Here is a 13,078-nt window from a genome sequence, read left to right on the forward strand (position 1 = left end):
TAGAAAGTTAGCTACATCGGATAGTTTCGTCGAGTACACCCCAGGGGAGAACTCGAAACAATCCACGTTTTACATCCAGAATCCAATACTGAGTACGAGTTTACAATACTTAGTCCATTTCATACAACAAAAGTTCTTAGAAATTATTTATTACAATACCAGAGTTCAGAGTGCGGTAATTAAACAGCGGACTTGAAATAAACGTCTAACGGAAACGATACAAGGATCCATCTGTGCCCACCAGAAGAATCCTCCATACAAGAGCTACTCCTCAAGCTGCACCTGCAACAAGGGTAAATAAACCCTGAGTACATAATGTACTCGCAAGACTTATCCGACTAGTAGGAATAGTTTCCCGACTCTAAGGGTATGATAGGCAATATGGGTTTGCTGTTTTCTTTTTGTTTGTGGAAAACATTACTAATAGTTCATCCTTACAGTCAAGTTTTATTAGCAATCATGATTACTTCATTAGCTAACCATTCTAGATAAGCACATGTTCTACTTTCAAGCAAGGGTTGAGCAATCAGAACTATTTCACCATCTTTCATCTTCTAGTTCTTACTACGATGCTAAACCATAGCCAAGGCGTACCGTCTCATGGAAACGGCGATTTGCGAACCAATGTATCCTAGCTGGGTACCCCGAAACACACGCCCCGTTTGTACCCCAGGCATAAACAAGACCAACCCATTCTATTCCTGTCACGGGGTCTAGGTCCTCGTTCAAACTTGGACTCCAAGCCCCCACTCTTGAGACCCGGTCTCACTATGGTGCTTAGACCTCCACCTTTCCCCGCCTTCAATCAGTCGGTCCAGAAAGAGCCGAAACCCACAACAAGAGCGTAACGAGTCTTTCCGCTTTCATAAGCAAATATGTGCTCAGGATAATAAGTCTGTAACCTGACTACCATCCACAACAACGGACGGTCCTCAATCAACACGGACAGGGAAAACAATGTAACCAAGCTAAGCCCCGTGGCCGTGGGACACAACTTGTTATACCCACCAATAACCATACCATATCCCTGTTCGGTCACTATTTTTCCTTCCATCATTTTATTATGAGAGTAATAGTAGTATTCACCTACTTGTGAGTAACGAAAGGTTACCCACGCTACCGATAAATCTAAGCATAGAAGCTACTCGATCCTGCACTAGTAAGACTCATAGGATATGTATATATATGCATGTGGTTTTTATAAAATTCCTGTAACATAAATGCACATCACACACACACATATATATATGCACCGGGGCTTGCCTCGGGCAGGCGCGATATCAGATGAGTCAGTCAGCGGTGGCTCTAGGACCTTCTACATGAGAATCTCCTCCTTGTACTCCTCGATGATCTTCTCGAGCTCGTGCTCGCCGGTGGTCTCAATCTCTACCAACCCGTTCTCTATATGCATGCGATGATGATGACGCAACAATTTAGTATTTAGGCAACAACAACTCTTAAAATAAGGATACACATGCTAAGCTACTAAGCTAGCTCTAATAACTAAGATACTAAGCTAACTATCATCTTCATCAAGCAAAGTATTGAGTTCAACTAACAAGCACCTAGTTTCGCAAATCAATTGTATGCCTTTATTTCTATTAAAGAGTTAATGTAGATTTAAACAAGGAACATTTAACTACCCTAATGTTTAGTCTAGTCTAAGGCTACAAAAATTACAGTGAGCACATAATAATACAATGAAGCTACTATAAAAATTTTAGGATCAAAGCTATCACCAATTTACCATAAAAATTCCTACAATAATTAACCTAACAATATTAAACACTTTCAAATGATTTAATAGCTCTCCGCATCAACATAGATATGTATGAACCAACTACACTAACAAATAGACAATAATTTGTGGAACCTAACAAAATTAGTTTTACGATTTTTGGACACCTATATGATTTTATATTAATTAAATAAAACTGGCTCACAATTAAAAATAAAAAGCTATTTCTAATTCTTTACGAAAAAGAGGAACCGAACTGGCCCAGCGTGGCCCACGCGCGGAAGCGGTCCACGACGGGGGAGCCCGCGTGTGCGCTGGCGTTTTTACAAAAGAGACCTCATACTTGCTCCAAACTACGTCACTGTCTTTTCACTATTTCTTTCTCTCTCTGACCTTTGCACTTAACCCCTTGGGGTTTTCTTAATTCTTCCACGCATGCCCCTAAGACAGGGCGAGCGGCGGTGTGGCGAGCACTGGCACTGGCCAGCCACGCCGGCCATCTAGGGTTCACGTGGACCTACCTAAAGGGTCGACCGCCATCTACGACCTAAGCGCCTACACTAAGCAGAGGTGAGGGGCAGCGGGACGCACTAGAGCGGGTGGCAGTTGTGCGCGGTCGTCCACGGCAGCGGTACAGTCTTTCTGGTGCACTAGGGCAGCTATAGGCCTAACCAACTAGCGAGTGAGCATCAGGAGCTTACCGTGGACCTGGTCGAGGTGATGGTTCGGCCGGAGACTACCTGAGCCGGGCTGGCCACGTGCGCGTGGTGAGCTCAACGACGAGCCGCGGCGACATGACCACGTCAGTGGCGCTAGGATAGCGGTAGAGGTATAGCTAATGAGCACAGGATGAAGAGGGAGTCAAGGTGAGGCTAGTGGTGTAGCTGGATGAGCATGAATGACTACTAGGAAGGTTGCCACCATGCTAGCCGAATGTGGCCTTAATGGCTCGGCGTTGGGGAAACTCCAAAATTGGAGCTCGACCGAGCACGATTTAAGGTGGGGTGGGGTTGATTAGCAAGATGACTTAATGGTAGAGCCAGGGACGTGATGAATCGGGCGATGGTGACTCAACCATGCCAAATTTGATGGCGTGGCTCAGTGGCCATGGCAGTAGAGAAGAGAGGGGGGTAGGTCTGGCTCAGCTCATCCTCGCCTTGGTGGGACACGACTGACTGCTAGCAGAATGGTATACGTGCGCGTGCTATAGGCTAATGTGGTCAGAGGGAACGTGCGTGCATGTCCCCAGCTGAGACCAAGCCAAGTGTGGCACAACACCATAATGGCGAGAAGACAGCGTAGGGTAGCAAGGGCTAGCCCACGTGCGTGGTAGCGAGATGTAGTGGTAGCAGCCATAGCGCGACAGTGCGAAGCAAGGAGGGCAGCAGCGGTAGCGAGTAGGGCAGCGGCGGCCTACGGGGCACCATGGCCCGTGGCTAGCCGGCCAGCGTGCGGTAGTGCGGGCATGTAGGGCACGGCTGCATGGCGATGCAGAGTAGCCACGCGTGGTGACCACGCGCGTAGGCCAGTCAGCCAGTGACTGTGTGCATGCACGAATTTTAAAGCGTCCGTAAAAACTAAACTATCGAAGTTGAACCTAAACCACCTTTACTATGCTAAAGAGGGCATATTAGGCTACCCATAAAGGCTAGAACATGGTACTATAAGTGAAATCAAGCCCCAATGTGGGTTTTGGTGTTGATGACCACCTAATTAGAGAACTAATGAGATTTATTAAGATGACAAGCAGGAAATTCATTATAGAGGATGTTACATAGAAAGGAGGAGCCCCCAATTACAAATAAGGACGGCATCGCGCCCAAAGGAGTTTTGAATTCTTTTGTCTTTTGAAATTAAGTATGGGAAAAGCCGTACTATAAAGGGGGACACTACAACTGATTAAAACTATGCGACCAAATGCTAAATCTTTACACAAAACATCCTCATACCTTAGCCAAGACAGCCAACTTAACAACTCCTTCACCCTTGCTGTCTTGCTGGGTGCGATAGTGCCGCACCTGGAGAGAGGCACTGCCGCACCGCGACACTGCCGCACTTAAGTAACCATTGGGAGACAGGAGGGTATTTATACTCTTCCCTATCCTCCATAACGTCTCTCTCTTCTTCCCCAATGGTTCAGACCAACGAAAATCAGTAGGTGCTCATCTCCCCTCTCCTCCATTGGTGCCCTTTAAGCTCTCAAGCTTTCCCTTTGACTTTCCCTTCAATCCTTGAGAGAAAAAGGTGCCAAAAGTGATTAGAGAGCAGCCCCACTGATTCTTAAAGTCTAAAGAGCATTTGGTTCACGTTTTGACCGGCGGTTGTATTTGTTACTCTTGGAGCTTGGCTCCTAGCCGGCTAGAGCGTCGCCTGGTGAGCTTGCCAAGTTTGTGGTAGCCTCGAGAGGTTTGTAACCACCTCTTGCAGCGAGTAAAATCACCCCTCATCTCAAGAGTTCACTCTCTTGACTTGAGAACGAGGTAGGGTTGCAAAGCCCTAAGCCTTTGTGGTATACCTCAACAACATGGACTTAGGCAAGCCTTGGTGGCGAGCTGAACCACGGGATAAATCCTTGTGTCCTCATGTGCTTGTGTTGCTACACTTGTGTTCTTGTTGTTATTGAGGTGATTTCTAGGGTTTGAGGTCGATCTACTTGTGTGTGGTGTTCCCACCACTTTCAGCTATCGATCTGTGATCTACTACCCTGTAGGAAGCTAAGAAATTTACCCGATCTAAATTTTGTTTAGTATATTTTGAACTATAAACTAATCTCTTCTGTAGGTGCGGCAGTACCGCTGTGCGGCAGTGCTACGCTCACAGAGCGACAGTGCCTCGGAGGAATTTGACTTCGGTTTAAGTTGAATTTTTATAGGCCTATTCACCCCCCTCTAGACATACCAGAGATCCTACAAGTGGTATCAGAGCAGGTTACCTCGTGTGCGCTTCACCACGTGAGATATGGAGCCCGAGGGAGGATCTGGTGTTGTGAAGCCCATCAACGTCGATCTAGAGGATGTTGGGCTGCATGACACCGACAACAGTGAGCTTAGCGCCTCTACAACGAGCAACTCCATGCTCCCACAGCTAGAGGCAACCGATGCCGAAAAAGCTCAAAATGAAGAAGAAAGAAGAAGAAGAAGGGCAGCTAGAAAAGAGAAAAGAGAAGCAAGAGAGAAGAAGAAGAAGAAGAAGAAGGAGCATTAGCAGTTAGAAGAGAAGAAAGCAAAAAAAGAAGAAAGAAGACTCAAGAGAGAAGCTAGAAGAAAAAGAAGAGAAGCAAGAAAGAAGGAACAAGAAGCAAAAGCCTCCAATGCATCTTCAAGTGAGCTATCTAGCAGCTTCGAAGATGGTGATGATGATGAGTCCTACCAAGTGCATAGCAAGAAGGACAAGAAAGGAAAGGGCAAGAAGATTGACGATAACAAATATGCCACCGTATCATTTAACTATTCTTCTATGTCTATGACTAACCATGATCGCAAGTCTTTCATCAATATGCTCGTGAGCAAGTTTTCTCATTTCAATGGGATTAACTTTGCCAAGTGGAAGCACTTGATGAGAGCCTATCTTATAGGTCTTCATCCCGACATTTGGGAGGTTATTTGCAATGGATTTGAGCCACTGGTTGATCCCAAGAATCCAACCATGGAAGAAATGAGAATCATCCACCTCAACGGTCAAGCTACTAGTGTGCTACTTAGTGCCTTGGATGGTGATGAGTACAATAGAGTGATTGGTATGGATGTTGCCAAGAAAATTTGGGATACTTTGCATCTTGCACATGAAGGGGTTGACAAAGTGAGAAGGGCAAGAATTGATTTGTTGATGTCCAAGCTCAACCGATTTGTTATCTTAGATGGAGAAGGGCCACAAGAGATGTTTGATAGGTTGATGACCATGGTGGGCAAGATTAGAGGCTATGGTTATGATGAGCTAGATGATCATAAAGTTTTCAAGATTATGTTGGAAGCTTATTCACCAAGAAATGAGACCGTAGTAACTCTAATTAGAGACAAGAAGAAGTTTGAGTACTTCACACCAAATGATGTACTTAGGAGGATCTTGACCTTTGACTTGCAAAGAGAAGAAGCAAATGAGAGAAAGAAGCTTGGAGAATTGCAAGCAAAGCTAGAAGGCATAAAGATCAACAAGTATGTAGCTCACAAAGCCAACAAATCAAGCAAGCAAGGCTCTACTAGCAAGTCCAAGACCAATAAGCAAGCTTCAATTAGCAAGCCCAAAGCAATCAAGCAAGTTCAAGAAAGAGTAGAGACCACCTCATCCTCTAGTGAGAGTGAACATGATGATGACCAATATGAGAAAGTGGATGATGTTGCTCTCTTTACGAGGAGGTTTCACAAAGGGTTGAAGAAGCAAGGGTATAAGGTAGTAAAGAGGAAGTTTCCAAACAAGAAGAAGAGGACATACTACAATTATGGAAGCACCGATCACTTCATTGCCAAGTGCCCACATGAGATCAAGGAGGACAAGTATAAGAAAGAGAAGGCAGACAAGGCCGACCGGAGAAAGAGCAAGAAAAACATGGGAGAAGCTCACATTGGGCATGAATGGGATTCATCTATTGAAAGCTCAAGTGAAGAAGATGAGAAAGTTACATCCATTGCTATCCATGAGCCATCTTCTTCACCAAGACTCTTCACCAACATGTCCGATGATGACTACAACTCTCCTCACATTTGTCTTATGGCAAAGGGTGAGAAGGTAAAATCTAAATCCAAGGTCAAAACTCCTTCACCTCCACCTCCTAGTGATATCTCTAGTAGTGTAATTAGTGATAGCTCTAGTGATGAAGAAATTTATAAATTAACTAAGGACTTAGATGGAAAGATCAAACTATTCATCACTAAACTAATGGAGGACTTAGAGAGTGTCTAAGCCGAGCTAGAATCTAGAGAGAAAACTCTTATACAACAAGAGGATCTCTACATTGCTAGCAAGGAAGCTCTTGCATTAGAGAGAAGTGATGTGGAATCCTTACGCAAGGCCTTGGCTAAAGAACAAGGGGACCATGCTATCACAAAGAAAGAAAATATTGCTCTCAAGAAAAAGTATTGTGACTTAGATGAAAAGCACAAAGAACTTGAGCTACAATATAACATTCTTTGGGATAGCAACTCACATCCCTCTAATGCAAAGGATGCCTCTACTATCTCCACTAGTCAAGGTTGTGAAAAATGTTATAATATTGATTTGAATGCTTATTCCACTAACCTTGCAAACATGGAGGCAATGAGAAAAAAATTGCTAGACTCAATGAGATAATTGGCAAGGGCTGTAACACCCTAGGTGTTTGGCTTCCACAAAATTGCATTTCATTTCATAAACATATGCATCATTTATCTCATCATGCCATTGTCACTGAAACATACATATGCAATGTTCGCAAATTCTGTTTGTTTCATACTTGATTGCTTATGAATGATAGTAGTGCAACATGTGAATGCAACATGAGTTTCTTATACCTTGAAACATGGCAACATGGTAGGAATGTGGCAAGTTAAAATTGCAACAAAAGTAATGAAACATGTGAAACATGGAATTGCAACATTTGAGTGAATTGCTTGTTTTGTTGCTTCATCCCATGTGATCATTAGAAAAGGGTATAGCACTGGTGTAAAGTGGTTGATTATGGTCTAATACACCTTAATTACACTTAGGGTAATTGTTGGGACATTGTTCATGTGGATCAAAATGACAAAAATGCCCTCAAGTGGAGGTTTGACTTTGAATGACCCTTAGAGTGAAACTGTTTGACTAATTCAAAAGTCCAACTTAGAGATCTTGCATGGCTACACACTCTTTACCAAAGTTGTAGCTAAATTATCAAGGAACAAAAGTTGTTTTATGACCAACTCATGAAAATGTGTGGAACATGTTCAAACAAGGGCCACAAGTCATTTTTCCCTGCTGAGTTCTTACTGAAAAATTTGTCTAAGTCATTGATGCCATTCTAGTTGGATCGAGCCAACTTTGGCTTGATACAACTCAGGATACAGGGTGAATTAGCTGTAGATGTCTAAATCAAAGTTGTAGCCCCACCATAGCTCTACAACTTTTGTATACATCACTTCCACTAAATCGTCACGGTTTAAGAGATCCATCACTGCTAAGTTCGCCTGTCAGTCGTCGTCGTTGAACACTGAATCAACATTTCAGAAAACGGACAGAGCTCGCCGTGGCCGACCGGCGTAGGAGCTGATCGCCGCGTGGCGCGCATGCTCGGCCAACATCTCCACGTCGCGTGTCCGAGCTCCAGATGAAAGCCAGTGCCTGCCCGACGCACTCGCCTGCTCCATTTGCACTCTTTCGCCTCCACCGCGCGCAGCGCCGAGCTGCCGCAGCTCCTCCATTTCTGACCGAGTGTCATCGTCGCCTTGCGCGCTCACCACTACAAAAACACGCCGGCCATCTTGCCCCTAGCTTCGCCGTGATCCCCTCTACCACCTCCACCTTTCAATCGGGTCATTTGAAGCTTGGTAAGGGCGTAATCGCCATTTCTTCCACCGCTGCCTTGGCGGGACCTCGCCGAAGTTGGCGCTCCACATGGCCAACTGTCACTGCGACCTTCCCATCCTTTCTCTCCCTTGTGCTAGCTACTGTGAGTGACACTGAAGCTCGTAGGGTCACCCACTAGGGCCGTGACACTGTAGCCTCGCCGGAGCCGGCCAAGCCGTGGCCGAGCGCCGCCATGGCCGTCACCACCCCCTCTTGCTGTGGTTATAGCCAAAATTGATGGCACCGCTAGATGCACATGGGTGAGGCAAACACCGTAGCACCGCTGGACTCGCCGGAGATGCCACCGGCGACGAGCTATGCCGCCGTCTTCTCTTCCTCCCCTGCCTGTCTCACTGTCTCGCGGGTCCCATGTGTCAGCCACTGAAGTGGAGGCGGGAGCCAGACCTGGGCTGCGCCGAGTCTGGGCCGCACCAGCGCGCGCTTCATGGGCCACCGTGTCCTTCGGGCCGGCCCAGCAGTAGAGTTAGGGTTTCAAATTCGTTTTTGTTTTATTCTTTTCACAGATTTGTGTATATATTCAAAAATATGTATCTCCTAGTTGGTAGATTCAAATGATGTGGTTCCAATTTTGTTGAGTTCATGATAATGTCTAGTTTATATTAAAAATATAAATTATGCCATGTTCTGTTATGAAAAATGGAGTTGCTAAATATCTCTTTTAATCATGAAGGAAATAGGGATAATTATATCTTTTTCTAGGTATCTCCAAATGGCATGAAATTTTTATGGTGTACTGCTCATATCATGAATAGCTTGTAGTTAAATTTTCATACATTTTGGACACTGTATGTAGGAGTTATAAAATTCTCTTGTTTGCGTGGATGGATCTTGTGTGAATTTTCATAATTTTTCTATAGATCCAGTAAGGGTAAAAATTGGTGAGTGATATTCTTATGCTAGAGTGATACTAGGAAAAATAAGAAATCTGTTGCTTGACACTTTTCAATAGGGTTTCCTAATTATGCTCGAAATAGACATGCCATCTGTTATTTTGGATACAACAAGTTCTGCTTGCTCAATGGCTTTGAAATTTTTATGGTAGTCTATGTGAAGCATGAGATAGCTACTGTAATTTTTATAGATTTTTCTGAATAGTTTTACTATATATTGCTTTAATCACCTAATTAACTAAATAAATTAGAAAAGGGCATTAAATAATTTATTTAGAAGTTGGCACTATACTTTCTGATGTTCCTCTGGTATGTGCAACAAGTTGTTAAACTTGGTTTGGTCCAATTATGCTTTTGCATCATCACTAAATATTTAATTTAGTAACCCCGTCATTTCTGGATAGATTCTAGGTTTACTTGAATTCGATTTGGTTAACGTAAGAATCATGCTTTGATGTTTACAAATGATTTGTAGAGAATTTCATAAGCTTTTCAGAATGTCCTCTTGCAAGTCATTTGAATTTATAGAACTCTGGTTATGATTGAATTAAGGAACTACCCGTGTGCATATGAAACTTTAACTGTTGTTTTAAGTATGCCTTTACTATTTCTAAGTTTGTGGTAATGTTCCTAGGTGTTAGGCCTTTAACTGAAGATGAGCATCTTTATCTTAGGTTATGCAAGTTAGGTAAGTTGATCTCGTTCTTCAAGTAAGTTAGATACATGTTTTAAAGTGATTTGAATAGAGCTATTCTTAATCGGTAAAGGAGTGTCCAGTGATGTTTTCGTTAAACACTTACTGTGATTCATTCATCATGAGCATCATGTCATTCCTTATGCATCCATGATATTTATCTTGTGCATCGGCATGCAATAGGTGTACCGGAGGGTGTGACACTGCTGGAATTCGAGGAACCGAGCGAGCAGCAGCAGACAACACCGGAGGTTCAGGAGGTGCAGCCTTCAGGAGAAGTGCTAGACGAGGTCGCCGTTGAGTGCCCGGATCACCGTCCATGCAACTTTGTGAAAGGCAAGCCCCGGAGCATATTAAGCCTCCTAATTTCCGAAATGCAGTTAAAGTATTATTGTTACATATATATATTGTTGCATTAAGTTTAGGTGTTGGATGCAAACACTTGCTGCATTGGTTATCCAATCCTTGTCCAGATATTGATACCCTGAATCCTATGTAGCTCAGGCTCGTGTAGTGCTTAGCCCTGCTTAAACACGGTAGAAGTCAGGTGATTTCCTGTCACCTGCGAGATATAGGAAGATACATATGGCACGGTTGGCTATATTTGCTATCGTGGAAAAGAACCAGTCTTAATTTGAAATGAAGACCGGACGGAGGCTTGCCGGTTTGCAGTGACTCCGTCTGTGTCGATTAAGGACTGAATCTTGGAGCCTTTCCTGTTCATGTTGAACGCATGCCTCTCTCTTAGTTGGCCATGTCTGAAGACCGACCGCGAAGCCGAGTAGCTCACCTTAGGCCGGGAGTCGATAAGTATAAAGTGCGCCTCAGAAGGGAGCCGTAGGCGTGAGTCCAAGGGCAAGTGATTTAAAAGTCCTGATTGTCCTGGTAGAAGGGTAATCCCTGAGAGTGCTGGCGCTAATCGAACCCGCGAATTTGGTTCCTGAGTTGTTCCAAAGGTGACCCACGGCTACCCTTGCTAAGTATGCCAGGGTGAGAGTTAGGAATACCCCCTCAGCTGAGTTGTAATTTGATTCGAGTCGCCATCTCTCCCGGTTAGTGAGAACTTGACGGGCTTATCTCCAAAGTAGATACACTAATAACCTAATGGTTCGGAAATGATGATATGATGATGACAGCCTGATTATACCTGCTATGGTTAATATTGTTTGCTCCTAATAAGTGAGTGCTCTAGTATAGGTGCAAATCTAGTGGACAGGTAAATGATGATAAGCTTGATGCGAAGTTTAAATTGGTTACTATAATCATAAGCTCTTTTATGCAACTGTGTCAAGCTAGCCCACCTCATAAGCCTTGCATGACCCTTGGTGTCTTTTATTTCTAGTTTTGATGGGTAAGTCTAGCTGAGTACCTTCTCGTACTCAGGGTTTATCTCCCACCTGTTGCAGATGACCAGTTCTACTTTGGTTGCTGCAAGTATTGCCTTCTCCTAGCTGGGGATGAAGACTAGACCATTGGGCGTGGTCTCTCCTAGTTCTCGTACCTGATGATGCTTTTGTGGGACATGACTAAGATCTGGCAATGTATTTGAAACTATGAAGTTATGTACTAAACTATGTTGCTTCCGTAAATTCGAACTTGGTTTGTATGTCGAGAGTTGGTTGAAATCCTTTGTGATTTCCGGACTACCGGGATTATGGGAGCTTAAGTACAGGAATTTGATCACTTCGGTGATTGTTTTTGTACTTATGTTCTTATGATTTGGTCGGTTCTGTTCAGCTGGCATCAGAGCAAGATTCGACACTAAACATGTCATTTGTGTATTTAAAACAAAAGTATTTGTGAAAATTCTAAATTAAATACTAAGTATTGCCAGTGGTCATATCCCTTATGCCCAAATAAGGACTCTTAGGTGGCTTATTAAAGTACTAACTTGGGGGTTCCTACTTGTTTCTATTTCGTTGTCCATACGGCGTGCTATTGTATGGATGCCATCTGCTTGGGTGGTAATGTATGGATCAAAATACCTCTACGCTCTGGTAAGTGGGAGTTGTGAGAGCATGACCGTCCAACCGTCGGTCTAGGGGAGAGTAGTTGTGGTTGCTCGCATACTTACATGTTCGATCATGTATCTATGAGAGTACTTAAATGTGGGTATCTCTGTCGGGTAGCTGTGATACTAGAATATATACATCGGGGGATGTATGTATGAAAGTATTTAGTTTACTGCTTACTTTACATGCATTTGGGAAATTATTGGGCTGAAATGAAATTTTCTGTAGGTACACTAACAACGTATCATTGTAGATCGACTAGATACCGTATACGAGAGAACGTATGTATGCCACCGTATATTCGCTAGCCTTTAAATTTTTCTAGGTTTGTGAGGACGTACGGATCGTGCATGCATCATGTTCAAGCATACATAGCATTTTTGCATTACTCCCTCTTTTAAAAATTGATGGTCTCGACTAATTAAATTTCGTATCCCTTAAATGATTCTTCCCTTAAGTTGCAACTTTTTGCTACAGATGGCTTATAACCTTCGTCGCGGTCGTAGCATTGGAGATGAGGAACAACCACCTCCTCCACCGCCCACACCAGCTGAGCTAATGCAGACAGTTGTCGAAAGTCAGCGCATGCTAGCTGAGGCTATGCGCCAAATGGCTAACCACGAGGATCGACATGTCTGCCAGGGACCTGAGCCGAACTAGTACAGCAGCTTTAAGGACTTCATGGACACAAAGCCTCCTATCTTTAGAGAGACAGAAGAACCATTACAAGCTGATGAATGGTTGAGTACGATAGAGCAAAGGTTTGGATTGCTCCGTTTGATAGAAGGTATGAAGGCCTCGTATGCAGGACACTAGCTCCAAGGCCCTGCATGCATCTGGTGGACCCATCACAGGACCACCTTCCCGGCAAATGTCGAGATAGTCTGGGACCAGTTCCAGGCAGCTTTCAGGGGACATTTTATCCCTCCTGGTCTCATGGCCATTAAGCATACCGAGTTCATGAAGCTAACCCAAGGCAACAAGAGTCTTAATGAATACCTCTAGGCATTCAACAACCTGGCAAGGTATGCTCCCGAGTTCGTGGATACTAATGCCAAGAAGATAGCTAGCTTCAAGAGGGGACTTTCCCCTAAACTGATGAAGTCTATGGGCAACTGCAAGTGTGTCACCTTCAATGAGTTTATCAGTGACACCCTGACTTAGGAGAATAATGATAAGGTATATGCTGCTTCCAAGACCCATAAAA

This window comes from Miscanthus floridulus, chromosome 6 (genome assembly GCF_019320115.1).
Source record: "Miscanthus floridulus cultivar M001 chromosome 6, ASM1932011v1, whole genome shotgun sequence".
NCBI lineage: Eukaryota > Viridiplantae > Streptophyta > Magnoliopsida > Poales > Poaceae > Miscanthus > Miscanthus floridulus.